General features: G+C 34.6%; 1 long non-coding RNA gene across 1 annotated transcript; it reads right to left on the bottom strand.

Moving 5' to 3' along the window:
• Positions 1–1390: 1390 nt before the first annotated feature.
• On the bottom strand, positions 1391–13889 carry LOC149802321 (uncharacterized). Its single transcript, XR_016420021.1, has 3 exons — positions 13628–13889; positions 5210–5317; positions 1391–2853 (listed from the first exon to the last, which is right to left on the bottom strand). It is a non-coding gene; the product is annotated as an uncharacterized LOC149802321 (long non-coding RNA).
• Positions 13890–14507: the final 618 nt, after the last annotated feature.

The raw sequence follows: 14507 nt of genomic DNA, 5'->3' as shown, positions 1-14507 counted from the left end.
TGATCTGGACAGTCTGGTCAAAATGTGACAATGGCCCCGTCTCCAACAGATTTTGCTGATGTATATAATAAGTTCACGAAAGAGCATTCATGAATTCAACTAGTGAAAGATGTAAGCAACAAAACAAGGAAGGGGGGGGGGGGACTCTCATCAAACATAATAAGTTTCAAATCATAAAACCTTGCAGAAACTTTTTCACGTAATATGCGGATTCATGCAGCAATATGTACAGCGGAGAGAGAGAGAGAGAGAGAGAGAGAGAGAGAGAGAGAGAGAGAGAGAGAGATTTGGATTTTTAACGTAGCTTTAGCAATTTTCAGTCATATCGCTACGATGTCTGCAGTGTGACAGTTTATAGTTATGTCTAGCACTGGGGCATCATGCCGCAGACATGTAGCATGATGTCACACCCAGTCACATTATCCTGACACCAGGCCGACCAGTCCTAACACTAACCTCTCAATGCTGAGCGCCAAGCGAGGCAGCTGTTAGTACCATTTTTACAACTCTTTGGTATGACTCGGCCGGGGATCGAAACCACGACCTCCCGCATCCGAGGCGGACGTTCTAACCACTAGGCCACCGAAGCGAGAGAGAGAGAGAGAGAGAGAGAGAGAGAGAGAGAAAATAAATAATAACAATTATTATTATCCCTACATTCTTCACGAGTTATATGTACGTTCTGAGTATTCACAGACAGTGGCGTCACTAGGGTTAGTGTCACCCAGTGCGGTAACTCATAGTGTCACCCCCATGGACCCCCTTACCGCACAAAAATTATTTTTTTTCATAGACAGTCTTGTGCGGTAACTTATGCTGTTATCCCCATGGACCCCCTTCCTGAACAAAAATTCAAATATTTTATAGACAGTCATGTGCGGGAACTCATGGTGTCACCCCCATGGACTTCCTTCCTGCACAAAAATGTAAAAAATGTATAGACAGTCATTTTGGTGTCACCCCCTCTGATGGTGTCACCCGGTGCGGTCCGCACCCCCATCACCCCCAAAGAGACGCCACTGTTCACAAACATCCTCAGCATTGATTACTTAGCTACATGTACATTTCATCCCATTATGGCTATGTATTATAAAGTTAAATATCAGTTTAAGGAAAGTTAACAGACAAAATTCAATCTATACTTTCAATGTATATTTACAAATCTCCAAGAAAATTCTACAAACCTAAATCAAACAAGTGCGTTTCTAGGTTTTTCTTGTCAGTGCATATTTATTTGGTTCTTATTTATCGGTTTAATCATATGGAATAAACTCATTTAGAAAGAATCTTTTGGGGGGTGGGTGTTCATTGTTAGAAGAGCTCCAAATAAAATAGAGGATATATAACTATTTTCTTTGAATTAAAACCCCATGCAACACTAAACACGGTGGCGGAAAATACTTGTTTATTTCAAGGACTGCAAATAATGTCATCAAAGTTAATATTAATCACATTTTGAAACTTTATGAAAAATATGTGATATTCTTCTGTCTGATCTTCTGTTTTAATCTTGTATGTGACACAATTTAGTTATGCTTTATGTTAATACCCACTGATTTTCCAATTATACAGCAAGAAAAAATGCACTTATTCCATAGTATTGTAAGTTTCATGTCAAACAAAACAATTTACTCTTTAATGAATGTTATTAATACCTTAAATTGATTTCTCAAATTTGAAAGAGTTAATTTTGCAGGAGTATAACTAGTATCATACAGTTACATTATATATTATAATCGTGCTCTTGCCCACCACTGAAAAGGGCATTTTGTTGTTGTTGTTGTTTCCCCTGTATGGAATCACAGAAGATAAATATAGAAACATGGTGATGCAGTTACTACTTTGTTTAGATACTGCATTCAACATATGTAAGCTAATAAGCAAATATGCGAATTTCAAACTGAACTAGTTATTCTACATATTCTGATGCTATTTCACAATCACACGCATGCCTAAATGTCAGCACCCCATTCATGCAAAACTCAGTCTCGTCCTATCTCGAATTTTCTCGATTATCATCTTTGACCTGCTTGCAAACAATACGATGAAAACAAGTTCAGTCTTGCTTTCATGCGCAATGTCCAGGGGTACATATTACCTGAGAAATTGCATGGTGTACATGCCTGCAAGCATTGTATCACAACTTCTTATGAACTGTCATATGCGAAGGACAGCAAATAATCATGTGTGAATTGATGTCACCGCTAAGAGGACCATCCTTTTGGAAAAAGTGAAAATACTGTAATGCGGAAGCCATGATGTATACACAGAAGACGTGTGAGTAAATACTTAAAATAATAACTTGCTCCATATAATGTCACTGTGTCTCATGGTGCATTGGACAAATGTACCTACAATGAAAACATTACTTAGATTTGTACAAATAAATTTTATATTTGGCTGCATTGTGGAAAAACATTTTCTACACAAAATATTTACTGTGTTCATTTGGCTATGGTCCACATGATGTGAAATCGTGTTTAAAACAGTAATAGAGAAGATGTATGGTTCTGTAATTACTTAGTTTTTAATATACTTTTCTCATATCATTGTGTTCATTTTCTGATATGACTACAAATGCACTGGTTTACTGGAAGTTTGACAAATACACATCACTGCATCTTTAAAGATTCGACATCAGACTGAATCACATGACAACAATTTCCTTCCAAAATACGCATGAAAGAATTCCAGCACTTGTCGAAAATGACACCAATACCTGCTGTGTACCCCGAAAGAAGGTTCGTGGAAATATTGAATCGTTCAAGTCCTACCAAGAATTAACTTTGCGGCTGGCTTTTCCACGCATTCCTTGGGTTGGGCCCTGATAATCTTTTATAACTTCATCCGTGTCTAAAAATAAATTTTTAAGCTTCGTTATTCACTGTCTAAGCATGCATTCACTCTTTTATCTAACCTATAATGGCTGATTCGAGATCGTGATTTCTGATGAACCACAAACTTCTCTTTTCTCATCTAACTTCAGAATTTATTTATGGTATTCATCGTTTTTCGTCTCTAAATGTTCAACAAAACAACCTTGTAGATCTTGGAAATTTAAAGTTAGTTTACAAGAAAGACTAAAAATTCGATATAACATAAATTATATATTTTTCAGTCTATTTTGAAATATTGTCTAATTACATCTTGTCATGCTTTCTAGAAAAACACATAATTGACATTTTTAATTACTTTTAGTATATTTACTGAATGTTATCAAAGTGGGTTTTGGGGGGCATTATAGGGATTCACTGTTCTTAGCAACTACAGTAGTCGTCATTCTCAGAACCAAGTTCATTCAATTATTGATCAAATTAAATTATTGATAAAATTAATCTTGTTTCCTTGGCATCTATAAGATGATATGATCTAATATTATGTTAATAATAATAATAATAATAATAATAATAGTAATAATAATAATAATAATAATAATAATAGTAATAATAGTAATATTATTATTAGTAGTAGTAGTAGGAGTAGTAGTAGTAGCAGTAGTAGTATCATCAAAAGACGTCATTCTGAGATCACGAGATAGCGTTGACCTTTTTGGGATGTATGTTTTCACATTAGTTCGTTTTTTTCTTCAGTTTTTCTTATGTTTACATTATGTGTTTGTCACTGCATATATAACAGAATTACGTTTATAATGAAAATTATTTATTGTATTGGAAGATGTAATATATACAGCTTACTATTAAAAAGTTATTATTTTGCTTAGCGATAGAAAAAATTAAAGATCATCGGAGTAATCTACAGTAGTGGCATTCCCATGACAAAGGTTACCAGGCACTAATCAAGACATTCTTCGTTTTTTACCCATTCCAAACATAGTGATAGGTACAAGTGCACGATGGCGACTTTCTTGTAATAATTACATGACTGAATGCTCTTCCTTAAGTAAGAGTGAAATTATAATAATAATAATAATAATAATAATAATAATAATAATAATAATAATGTTATTCCTATATAATATTACATGTAACAAATCGATAACGCTAATAAAGTTTATTTTTAATACAGGTAATTGATCCAAAAACATATGAAAAATTTGCAATGCGGTACGTCAAAATCGACGTGAGCATGCCTAACAGTAACTGCATATAAAGACGATAATGGAAAATAAATGCATTATCTTCTTCTCAAAAAAAAATTAAAATATTACAACATTCTTATGACTGGGTATAAAATTATACAACATTCTTATGACTGGGTATAAAATTATACAACATTCTTATGACTGGGTGTAAAATTTATACAACATTCTTATGACAGGGTGTAAATTTATACAACATTCTTATGACTGGGTATAAAATTATACAACATTCTTTTGACTGGGTATAAATTTATACAACATTCTTATGACTGGGTGTAAATTTATACGACATTCTTATGACTGGGTGTAAATTTATACAGCATTCTTATGACTGGGTGTAAATTTATACAGCATTCTTATGACTGGGTATAAAATTATACAACATTCTTTTGACTGGGTATAAATTTATACAACATTCTTATGACTGGGTATAAAATTATACAACATTCTTTTGACTGGGTATAAATTTATACAACATTCTTATGACTGGGTATAAAATTATACAACATTCTTTTGACTGGGTGTAAATTTATACAACATTCTTATGACTGGGTATAAAATTATACAACATTCTTTTGACTGGGTATAAATTTATACAACATTCTTATGACTGGGTATAAATTTATACGACATTCTTATGACTGGGTGTAAATTTATACAGCATTCTTATGACTGGGTATAAAATTATACAACATTCTTTTGACTGGGTATAAATTTATACAACATTCTTATGACTGGGTGTAAATTTATACAACATTCCTATGACTGGGTGTAAAATTATACAATATTCTTATGACTGTGTGTAAAATTATGTATTATTAAGCACGCACATAAGAAAAAATAGGGTAACTCTTATGCATGTAGAATAGTATTAATACATGTCAATTTTACACATTACCTCTTACATTTTCTCGAACATTCAGGACCATATTAATTGTGATTGCTAAATTTGAAATAGACAAACTTGAATTAATAATAAATACATAAAATTAAAATTTTCTAAACTTTTTGTATTGCAAATATAAAGATATGAGGCATTTCTTACATTGACAAAGATAGTAAAAAAGTTATTTTTAAGTGATGTTCATTTTTAGTTTTAGCGTTACATACATGGCATATCCTGTCTCCATATCATATGTCCATATCTTCCTGTATTTGTCCCTAGTGGCTAATTCCCTGGTTTTGTCTCAATTATCAGATTTCCTGAATATGTGTCACCTAAAGCATAGAAATATTTTTCAAGTGTAAAATCGCCATTAGTGCAAATTTAAAAAAAGTCATATATCCATTTTTTAGTAATTGATTCTTGAAAATACGTTTACAACGTTATCTAAACAATTCTATGAATGTTCACTCTTTGTCAGCGCCTTGTCTAAACCATACATCAACAAATCCATATTTTAAAAAAAACGAAATTTTCTGATACTATTTACACAGCAATCGCAGTTTTCGCCCCATTTTAATTACAGACTAACGTTGTTTCTGAAATCAGTTATGCGGCGTTTTCAAAGCGCAACATTATTAGTTTATTTTCCGAATAGTAAATCTACCCATTTAATCACAAGAGAAAGACATTTGGTGTAGATTTTGATATTCCCAATATGCATTTACAAAACTATATATCAACCTTTTCTGCGTGTTTCATAAAAACCCTAAACTTATAAACCATATCTAGGAATAGTTATAATTTTACCATCAAAATTATGTAGTAAAGTTCTGACAACTAAAGTTCCAAATCTGAATGACTTACTTTTTTCAAAGAATGTGCAGCTGTTGAAGTTTGGGCAGCTGCGTGTTTTGGTGCACATGCACCAGGACTCTTCGGAAGAAAATATACAACTTTAGTCCATGTAATACGAGTCAGTTAGGACTTGCGGAAAAAAGTAACACCATTTCGCATAGTTACGAAAGTGAACCTTCCCTGCGATTTACCTGTTAGTCTTTATTGAATGCAATACTCTTTTGAACGGTTTAAAATCGTTTGGAATTGATATACTGCATCTGCGACAGGTATTAAATCATCTGCGTACAATAATAAGAAAAACATAAGCTTCTACTGATTGCTTTCAGGTCGAGGGTCATTTAAACTTAGAAAAAAGTCACACTGAAAAAAGCACATCCTTCGCATACGGACAAGCTAACACATTGCTTACACAACCCTTTGACATGACGTATGTTGTCACCTCATTGTAATTGCTTACACAATCCTTTGAGTTGATATGTGCCGTCACATTATTGTAAATTGCTTACACATTCCTTTGACTTGACATATGTCGTCACATCATTGTAATTGCTTAAACATTCATTTGACTTGACAAAGGCCGTCACATCATTGTACATTGCTTATACAACCCTTTGACTTGACATATGCCGCCACATCATTGTAAATTGTTTACACAATCTATCAACTTGACATAAGCCGTCCCATCAGTGTAATTGCGTACACAACCCTTTTGACTTGACATATGCCGTCACATTATTGTAATTGCTTACACAATCCTTTAACTTTACATATATCTCCACATCATTGTAAATTTATTACACAATCCTTTGACTTGACATAGGCCAATACATCACTGTACGTTGCTTACATAATCCTTTGACTTGACATAAGCCAGTAATCACTGTACGTTGCTTTAGTCATTTTTAGCATTAACCTGCTAATTGTACAAATGGAATCTATCACCCTTATCAAAAGTATTTTAAAAACTTATAAACAGCAACGAATCTACTACGGGTTTGTGTCAAAATTTACAAATTAATAAACAATATGTAACTGCTCTTTTTTCATATACTAATTACTTTAACTTGTCATGCAAATTAGTTGAAATAGTTTAAGAAGAACCGTTAATAAGTTCTATACCTTTGTAATGTACAGTGTTATTAACATCATCTTTTCAATACTGGAGTTAATAGAGTAATTATCCTTCAATTTAAGATAATAATCAGCGTCGAATACCTCCCTGAATAGTTCAGTCAATATTGGAGTAATGATGTGGCCTGTGCAATTTTAGAAATTACTGGATGTCATCTATTTCATCTGCTGTTTCATTTCTTATTCTACTCGAGACAAGTCTCATCTCTTCCTCCCTTCTCATTACTCTGTCCAAAATATCAACATGGACAGTTGATTCCTGATCTCTTGAAACTGGCCAAATTCTTCTGTTATACGAAACAGCTCAGAAAAACATTCACATCATGCTGAGGATTTGATACTGATATTTATTTTTTTCCTTGGATTTTAAAAAGGTTCAAAATTTGTCCATTAAAAATCTGAAAGGTGTAAAAGTTGAACTCCAGAGTAAAATGAAGATGTTTAGTCTTGAGGAGAAAGAGCACTTATTTACCACAAAGAAATCCAATTTACTACATTCTACAGTTCTACACCTTGTACGGGAACGTTTTCCATCAATTATTTACCGCAAAGAAATCCAATTTACTACTATCTACAGTTCTACACCTTGTACGGGAACGTTTTCCATCAATTATTTACCGCAAAGAAATCCAATGTACTACTATTTACAGTTCTACACCTTGTACAGGAACGTTTTCCATCACTTATTTCCCGCAAAGAAATCCAATGTACTACTATCTACAGTTCTGCACCTTGTACGGGAATGTTTTCCATCAATTTTTTACCGCAAAGAAATCCAATTTACTACTATCTACAGTTCTACACCTTGTACGGGAACGTTTTCCGTCAATTATTTACCGCAAAGAAATCCAATGTACTACTACTATCTACAGTCTCTGCACTTTGTAGGGGAACGTTTTCCATCAATTATTTATCGTAAAGAAATTTAATTTACTACTATCTACAGTTCTACACCTTGTACGGGAACGTTTTCCATCAATTATTTACCGCAAAAAAATCCAATGTACTACTATTTACAGTTCTACACCATGTACGTGAACGTTTCCCATCAATTGATTCCAACATTGTTCACTAGAAAATCTGTATGGAGGCAAGTTCATAACTGCATCATCAAGAATAAAATTATATTGAACAAATATTGCTTATACAGGTGTCTATATTGGCAGGTGTCCGTATTGGCACGGATTAAACTGTGCAAAGTAGTTAATTTCAGAAAGAATCATGTCAAGATAGGTTTGTAAAGGAAAACAACAAATGTAATAAGAAATTTATAATATTAATAATGGAAGGAAATTACTAACTTTAACAAAAATCAGGATTCAAATTTTGTTGGTGAGAAAGTCTGTTCGCTCATGAATAGATGCGTTTTTAAGAATCTTTGTCCTATTTGATCAACCCATATTGGTACCTTTTTTAGCAAAAAAAGTATATTTTATATAAAGCTTCTTTATATAAAGAAACATTAAAGTAACGTCCAAACAGTGTACACGTGAGACAGTTCTGTCGTGTGAAATCATATGTTTTTAATGCAAAAATGCATTTCGCGTGATTCGATAACGATCAACGTCCAGGAGGAGAAGGAAATGACATATCTGCTACGTCAAAACCTTTGTTATATCTGAAATATAAGTTTGAACGAAAATATGCCATCTGTCTCCAAGAGGAAACATATGATGGACTTTTATGAAAAGTGGGATGTCTTCGTTAGGAATTTAAACAGATTTGAAAATTTCGGTAATTGTCAACAGTCACATGTCATCTGTGGTTTCCAAAACCGCCAATTTCATCTGCTTTTTGGGCGACCTATATCTATGATACTGTCCATAAAAAATACACAGCCACAAGAGTCATGAAAGCAGTTTTTAAATAACCTTTCATAGTCACGATTTTGTTTATCAAAAATTTGCAAAGTTTCCTTTACTTAGAGAAGTTGTTATTTTTACATATCGATCAATTACTTCTGCATTGCAGTCAAGTTATTTTTACACGTCGACAAATTGCCTCTGCGTGTCAGTCATGTTATTTTTACATATACAAATAAACGGCCTCTGCATGTCAGTCATGTTATTTTTTCACGTCGATAAATTGCCTCTGCATGTCAGTCATGTTATTTTCACACGTCGATAAATTGCCTCTAAATTGCAGTCGTGTTATTTTTTAATGTCGATAAATTGCCTCTGTATATCAGTGATGTTAATTTTACATGTCGATAAACTGCTTCTGCGTGTCAGTCATGTTATTTTACATGCCGATAAATTGGCTCCGCATGCCAGTCATTTTTTTTATATGTCGATAAGTTGCCTCTGCATGTCAGTCATAAAACACATGCAGACGATTTTTTCTTAGGGAGGTAAGCTGTTAAGACGAGCAAAGCAAATGTAATTTTTTTATTATTTAATTGCAACAGATCAACAAATAAAGTCTGAATAGATGCCAACATTTCGTTTTCAAGATTACTTTAGTCTGAATTCATTTTCTGCATGAGGATTACTGTTTGCAATGGCTACTGTGAAATATTTTTTTAAAAAGTTGCGGTATGTAATTGTTGATTACGCTCCAGTTTCAACGGCTTCACGATTGGCTGTAAAATAACCCAGTTTCCACAGAAACTTATTTTGATTTGATAAATATGTCAAGTTATGTAGCGCTTCGGTCTGCAAGAATTAATTTCGTACTGTCGTTGCCTTTATTTTTAACGTGAGTGAGAAGGCGATTTTTTAAACAAAAACATGGCTCCTTCCCAAGAAGTCAGTATTGGTCGGTCACTACATTTTAGAACTCGTTAGTTTATTAACAAAGGCTGTTTTCTCCATGTTTATCTCTTTAGGTCCCGTAACATTAACCATGGTAACCAAACATCCTTCAGTTGTGAAAGTTTTAGCATACTGACACAAATTCCCAATGTTTCAAAGATTACTTTGGAATCATTCTTCAATTATAGCATTTCAGATTTAAGGGTAGGATTAATTTCAAGTTCCGATCAAAAGAAAGCAGTCCTTTGACCGGAAATAGTACCATTTGCAACCAATGGATTCTGTACGAGATGACGTACTGGCCATTTCGGTAAAGGAAATGTTCAACCGGCGTGCAATTAATCATGAATGACTGGTGAAAATTGTAATTCAATCAAAATGTGCGGCCATGACCACGGTAACGAGTGTTGATCGTTTTGAACAAATCGGCCATGACAGTTTGAAAATGTTCTCTCCCCTATACAAAGATATGTGCATTTTGTCGTTTGTAGTGAAAATACAATGGCCCTAAAGCGACTTTTGCTTCCACTTGTTTGGGTAACTTGCAACATAAACACTGAGACAAGAACATTTGCTTGTTCTATGATAAATATATATATATATATATATATATATATATATATATATATATATATATATATATATATATATATATATATATATATATATATATATATATATATACACGTTTACTAAATAAATCGCATGGTAGAAAAATATGTGAATTAGAATGTATGTGACTTTAAATCTTGATACAACTAAGTACTGTTTTACAACTGCTAAAGAATATTTCTTTCCTGGTATTAGTCATTAGAATTTGCTATAGACGGGTTTTTATTGACGTCAAGATGCGTAGTTTGTTGTCTCGTAAGAGGATGGTCCCGATCGTTGTCTGTCTGTACAAGTATACGCACAACGATTTTGAAAGAAAATTCAATTCACTGTACTTAATTATTCTACATGAGCCTCCTTCCAGCATTTTTGCACGGACACAATACTGTTAAAATGCAAAATATGATCTATATAACGTGATTATTGAACGAAGGATAAAAGCTGAGTATTTATCTCCGTCGAATGTTTGTTGAAGGAAGCTTGGTACCATGGCCTCCCATGATACTCCGGACAGGAGGCATGGCACTCATTGTCGAATGGCCGATACTGATGCAGAATTACAAGACGGCAGAGGTTATAACAATTTTTTAAAAGAAATAGCACAAAATAAGTTATTTCCATTTTATGTTGCCGCCGGGGTTTTGGTTGTATTAGGAAAAGTAAAGTCAGTTATAGGAGTATTGAGTGTTTCTTTTAAGTTCCATACACTATGCAGTACTGTCATTTTTTCAGTCATTGTGCGTGAGTTGGGGGTGGTGGATGATGTTACGAGAGAAACTGCGATATTATATGGTTGTACTTGTGTGTGTGTGTGTGTGTGTGTGTGTGTGTGAGAGAGAGAGAGAGAGAGGTGAAAGTTTGATCGATTGCGTTTTACCGTTATTTTACATTAAATTTTAACACTTTATAAGAAATTGAGCATACCTCTTTCTGGAATACGTTAATGGAACAAGTAACGGGGTCAGGTGGGTGGAATAACGCTGGTAATACAACAAATAAACGAAAGCTGCATTGCTTCTTGGACAGGGAAATGACATTTTGATTAAGGAATTTAACTAAGACCGCTTACGTCTCTACGAAGTTATTTCCCCTTTACTACCTCGCCACAATTTGTAAACAGGTTGTGACTCATTTGCAGGACAGTAATTGCTTCATGGTCTATATGATATAATACAGTAATTGCTTTATGGTCTATATGATAGAATACTTAAAAAAATGTCATTTATCGCAACATTATTGGTCTTTAAATCGATACTAATGTTATGATCAGCCTGTGAATACGGTTGAAAGCGTGAAGTTACGAGAGAGTGAGAGAGAGCGTGTATGTGTGTGTTTGTGTGTGTGTGTGTGTGTCTGTTTGTGTCTCAGATTTGTAACGTACCTTTAAATTTTTTTCACTCATATCGCTATGATGTCTACATTGTCAAAGTTGATATTGATGTCCAGCACTAGGACATCATCCGCAGACATGTAGGACATGTACCACCTGAAGCCAGGCCGACCAGTCCTGAAAGTAACCTTTTAATGCTGAACGCCAAGTCAGGCAGCTGATAGTAACATTTTATAAGTCTTTGGTATGACTCGGACGGGGTTCGAACCCGAGATCTTCTGATACCGAGGCGGACGGTATAAAAAGTCACACTTACGCCACCGGAGCGGTCGACACATGATGATGATGATGTTCGTCCATCGTTGTCGATGAGGACCATTTAATGTCATCGATTCACCGGGGGTGGGTCCGGAGATGGCTGGTCAGTCCGATCCGGGCCCGGAAGAGTCTGTTGCAGTGGGGACATGGATGTGCAGGTTGCTGACCGGGAGTTGCGGAACTGCTGTTCCTGGATTTACGATTTTCATCATCATCATCATCATCATTACATACATACATACATACATACATACATACATACATACATACATACATACATACATACATACGTACGTACGTGCGTGCAAGCATGCTTACATACATACATACATACATACATACATACATATTTACATACATACATAGGTACATACGTACATACGTAGGTACATAAGTACGTACGTGCGTGCGAGCATGCGTACATACATACATACATACATACATACATACGCTTAGGGCTTGTCGCTTAATGTAGTTTCTACATACAGTATTTAGGGGATATTGTGTTTTATATCTGTTTTGCACAAATAATAATTTATGTGAAAGTGTGCGAACAAGAATGATAGCATATGGATCATTTTTAAAAATTTTAGATTGGGCGCACCTTGTCTATTTACAAAAAAATAGTGTGTGTGTGTGTGTGTGTGTGTGTGTGTGTCTGTGTGTGTTTATGTGCGCGCTGAAGAGCGAGATTACTTTTATAAGCTTCGATTTTTATTTGCAAGTTTGGTATATAATAAAATGAAAATCTTACTCTGTCGTAAATACCAGACGTATTTATGGTACAGAAACCTACATATTTGAACACCTGGCTTTGCCACTCGTTAAAATTGGGCGTTTTTCGCACCACACGATGATATATAACCGGTATTAACTTAGGAAATGAAATATCCTCTATAATTTAGTTGCTTGAAACAGGATTTTAACTGGCGTGTAGATGTACATATCTGCTCTACTCGATATACGCCTGAGAGCATCGTTTAATTATTTACACAGGAAGTAAAACTATGCTAATTTATACTGCACCATGTTCAAAGATGCATTTCCAATTAATACTACCTCTTTTGATACATCGATGCATTTCCAATTAATACTACCTCTTATGATACATCGATGCATTTCCAGTTAATACCACCTCTTTTGATACATCGATGCATTTCCAATTAATACCACCTCTTTTGATACATCGATGCATTTCCAATTAATACCACCTCTTTTGATACATCGATGCATTTCCAATTAATACCACCTCTTTTGATACATCGATGCATTTCCAATTAATACCGCCTCTTTTGATACATCGATGCATTTCCAATTAATACCGCCTCTTTTGATACATCGATGCATTTCCAATTAATACCACCTCTTTTGATACATCGATGCATTTCCAATTAATACCACCTCTTTTGATACATCGATTGGTTTGACTTTACTGTAGTTAGCTTGACCTTACTGTAGTTAGCTTGGTTTAATTACGTGGTTGAAATGCCAGAGAAATTTGGATGAGTTTTGTAAAACAAATTTATTAAAGGACACGAGATACAACTGATCTTATTTAGTCAAAAAATGTCCATGCACGAATCTAGTTTTATTGCCAAGTAATAATGCATGTAATATCATCGTACATTCTGTCTACTTACCCCATTTTTCCCCGGCCTGGACGATAAGGAATCTGCAGCAGAACAAGTATCATACGCAGACATACTAACATGCAGCTGACATAATCCCAAGATGTAAAGTTAAGAATACCTTTGGAATGAGTGCTTCAATATGTGCACAGTCCCACTTCTTAGAAATCCATATTCGTATTATTATCAGTTGTAATATATGTTAGCGATTTGATTTCTAGAAAATGCGTGCAGTCATGCGCTGTTATTATTTGTAGGAAAGCTCACACGTTTTAAGGCTGATATGCATACAAAGCTATATGTGCCACCACCTCATACATCCGAGGACAGATAAGAATATGGTGTTCGTCTATCTATCCGTCCATCATACCCTCCCGTCACACAATCTTGTAAAAACGAGCAGTTTTTTAAAATGGATTTTAGTGAAACTTAGTAAATTTTTGGGGTTATCAGGTGACCAGTCACTGTCATGCCGCAGTCTTTGCTAAAAGTTTTTATTCTTGTTAATTTATGCTGGATACAGTATGTAAGATGCAAACTAATATCGTCTTTATTGTTGGGTGTTCTTGATAATTGCTGTTTATTTAGATGGGCATATATGGATACAGTACCGTAGTCATTTCCAACGTGGAGGTTTGGTGGGGCACTGGAGAGGCATTTCCATCATGGGTAGAACACGAGAGGGGCGTTTCCATCATGGGCGTTTGAGTGGCACATGGGAGAAGCATTTCCATAATATACTTTGAGGTCGGACATGGGAGAAGCATGGGCGTTGGGGTGGGACATGGGGGAGCATTTTGCTCATGACTTCTCCGGTCTGAACATGTGGATAAAAAGCATGTTCAACGTAAGAATTCTGTCCTTGAGTTAAGTTATACTTACAAGTTGTAAT

Source organism: Sinohyriopsis cumingii, chromosome 3 (assembly GCF_028554795.1).
Source record: "Sinohyriopsis cumingii isolate HCF-2022 chromosome 3, ASM2855479v2, whole genome shotgun sequence".
Classification (NCBI taxonomy): domain Eukaryota; kingdom Metazoa; phylum Mollusca; class Bivalvia; order Unionida; family Unionidae; genus Sinohyriopsis; species Sinohyriopsis cumingii.
The sequence above is the reverse complement of the archived record's forward strand: the minus strand, read 5'-3'. Positions and strand labels throughout refer to the sequence as shown.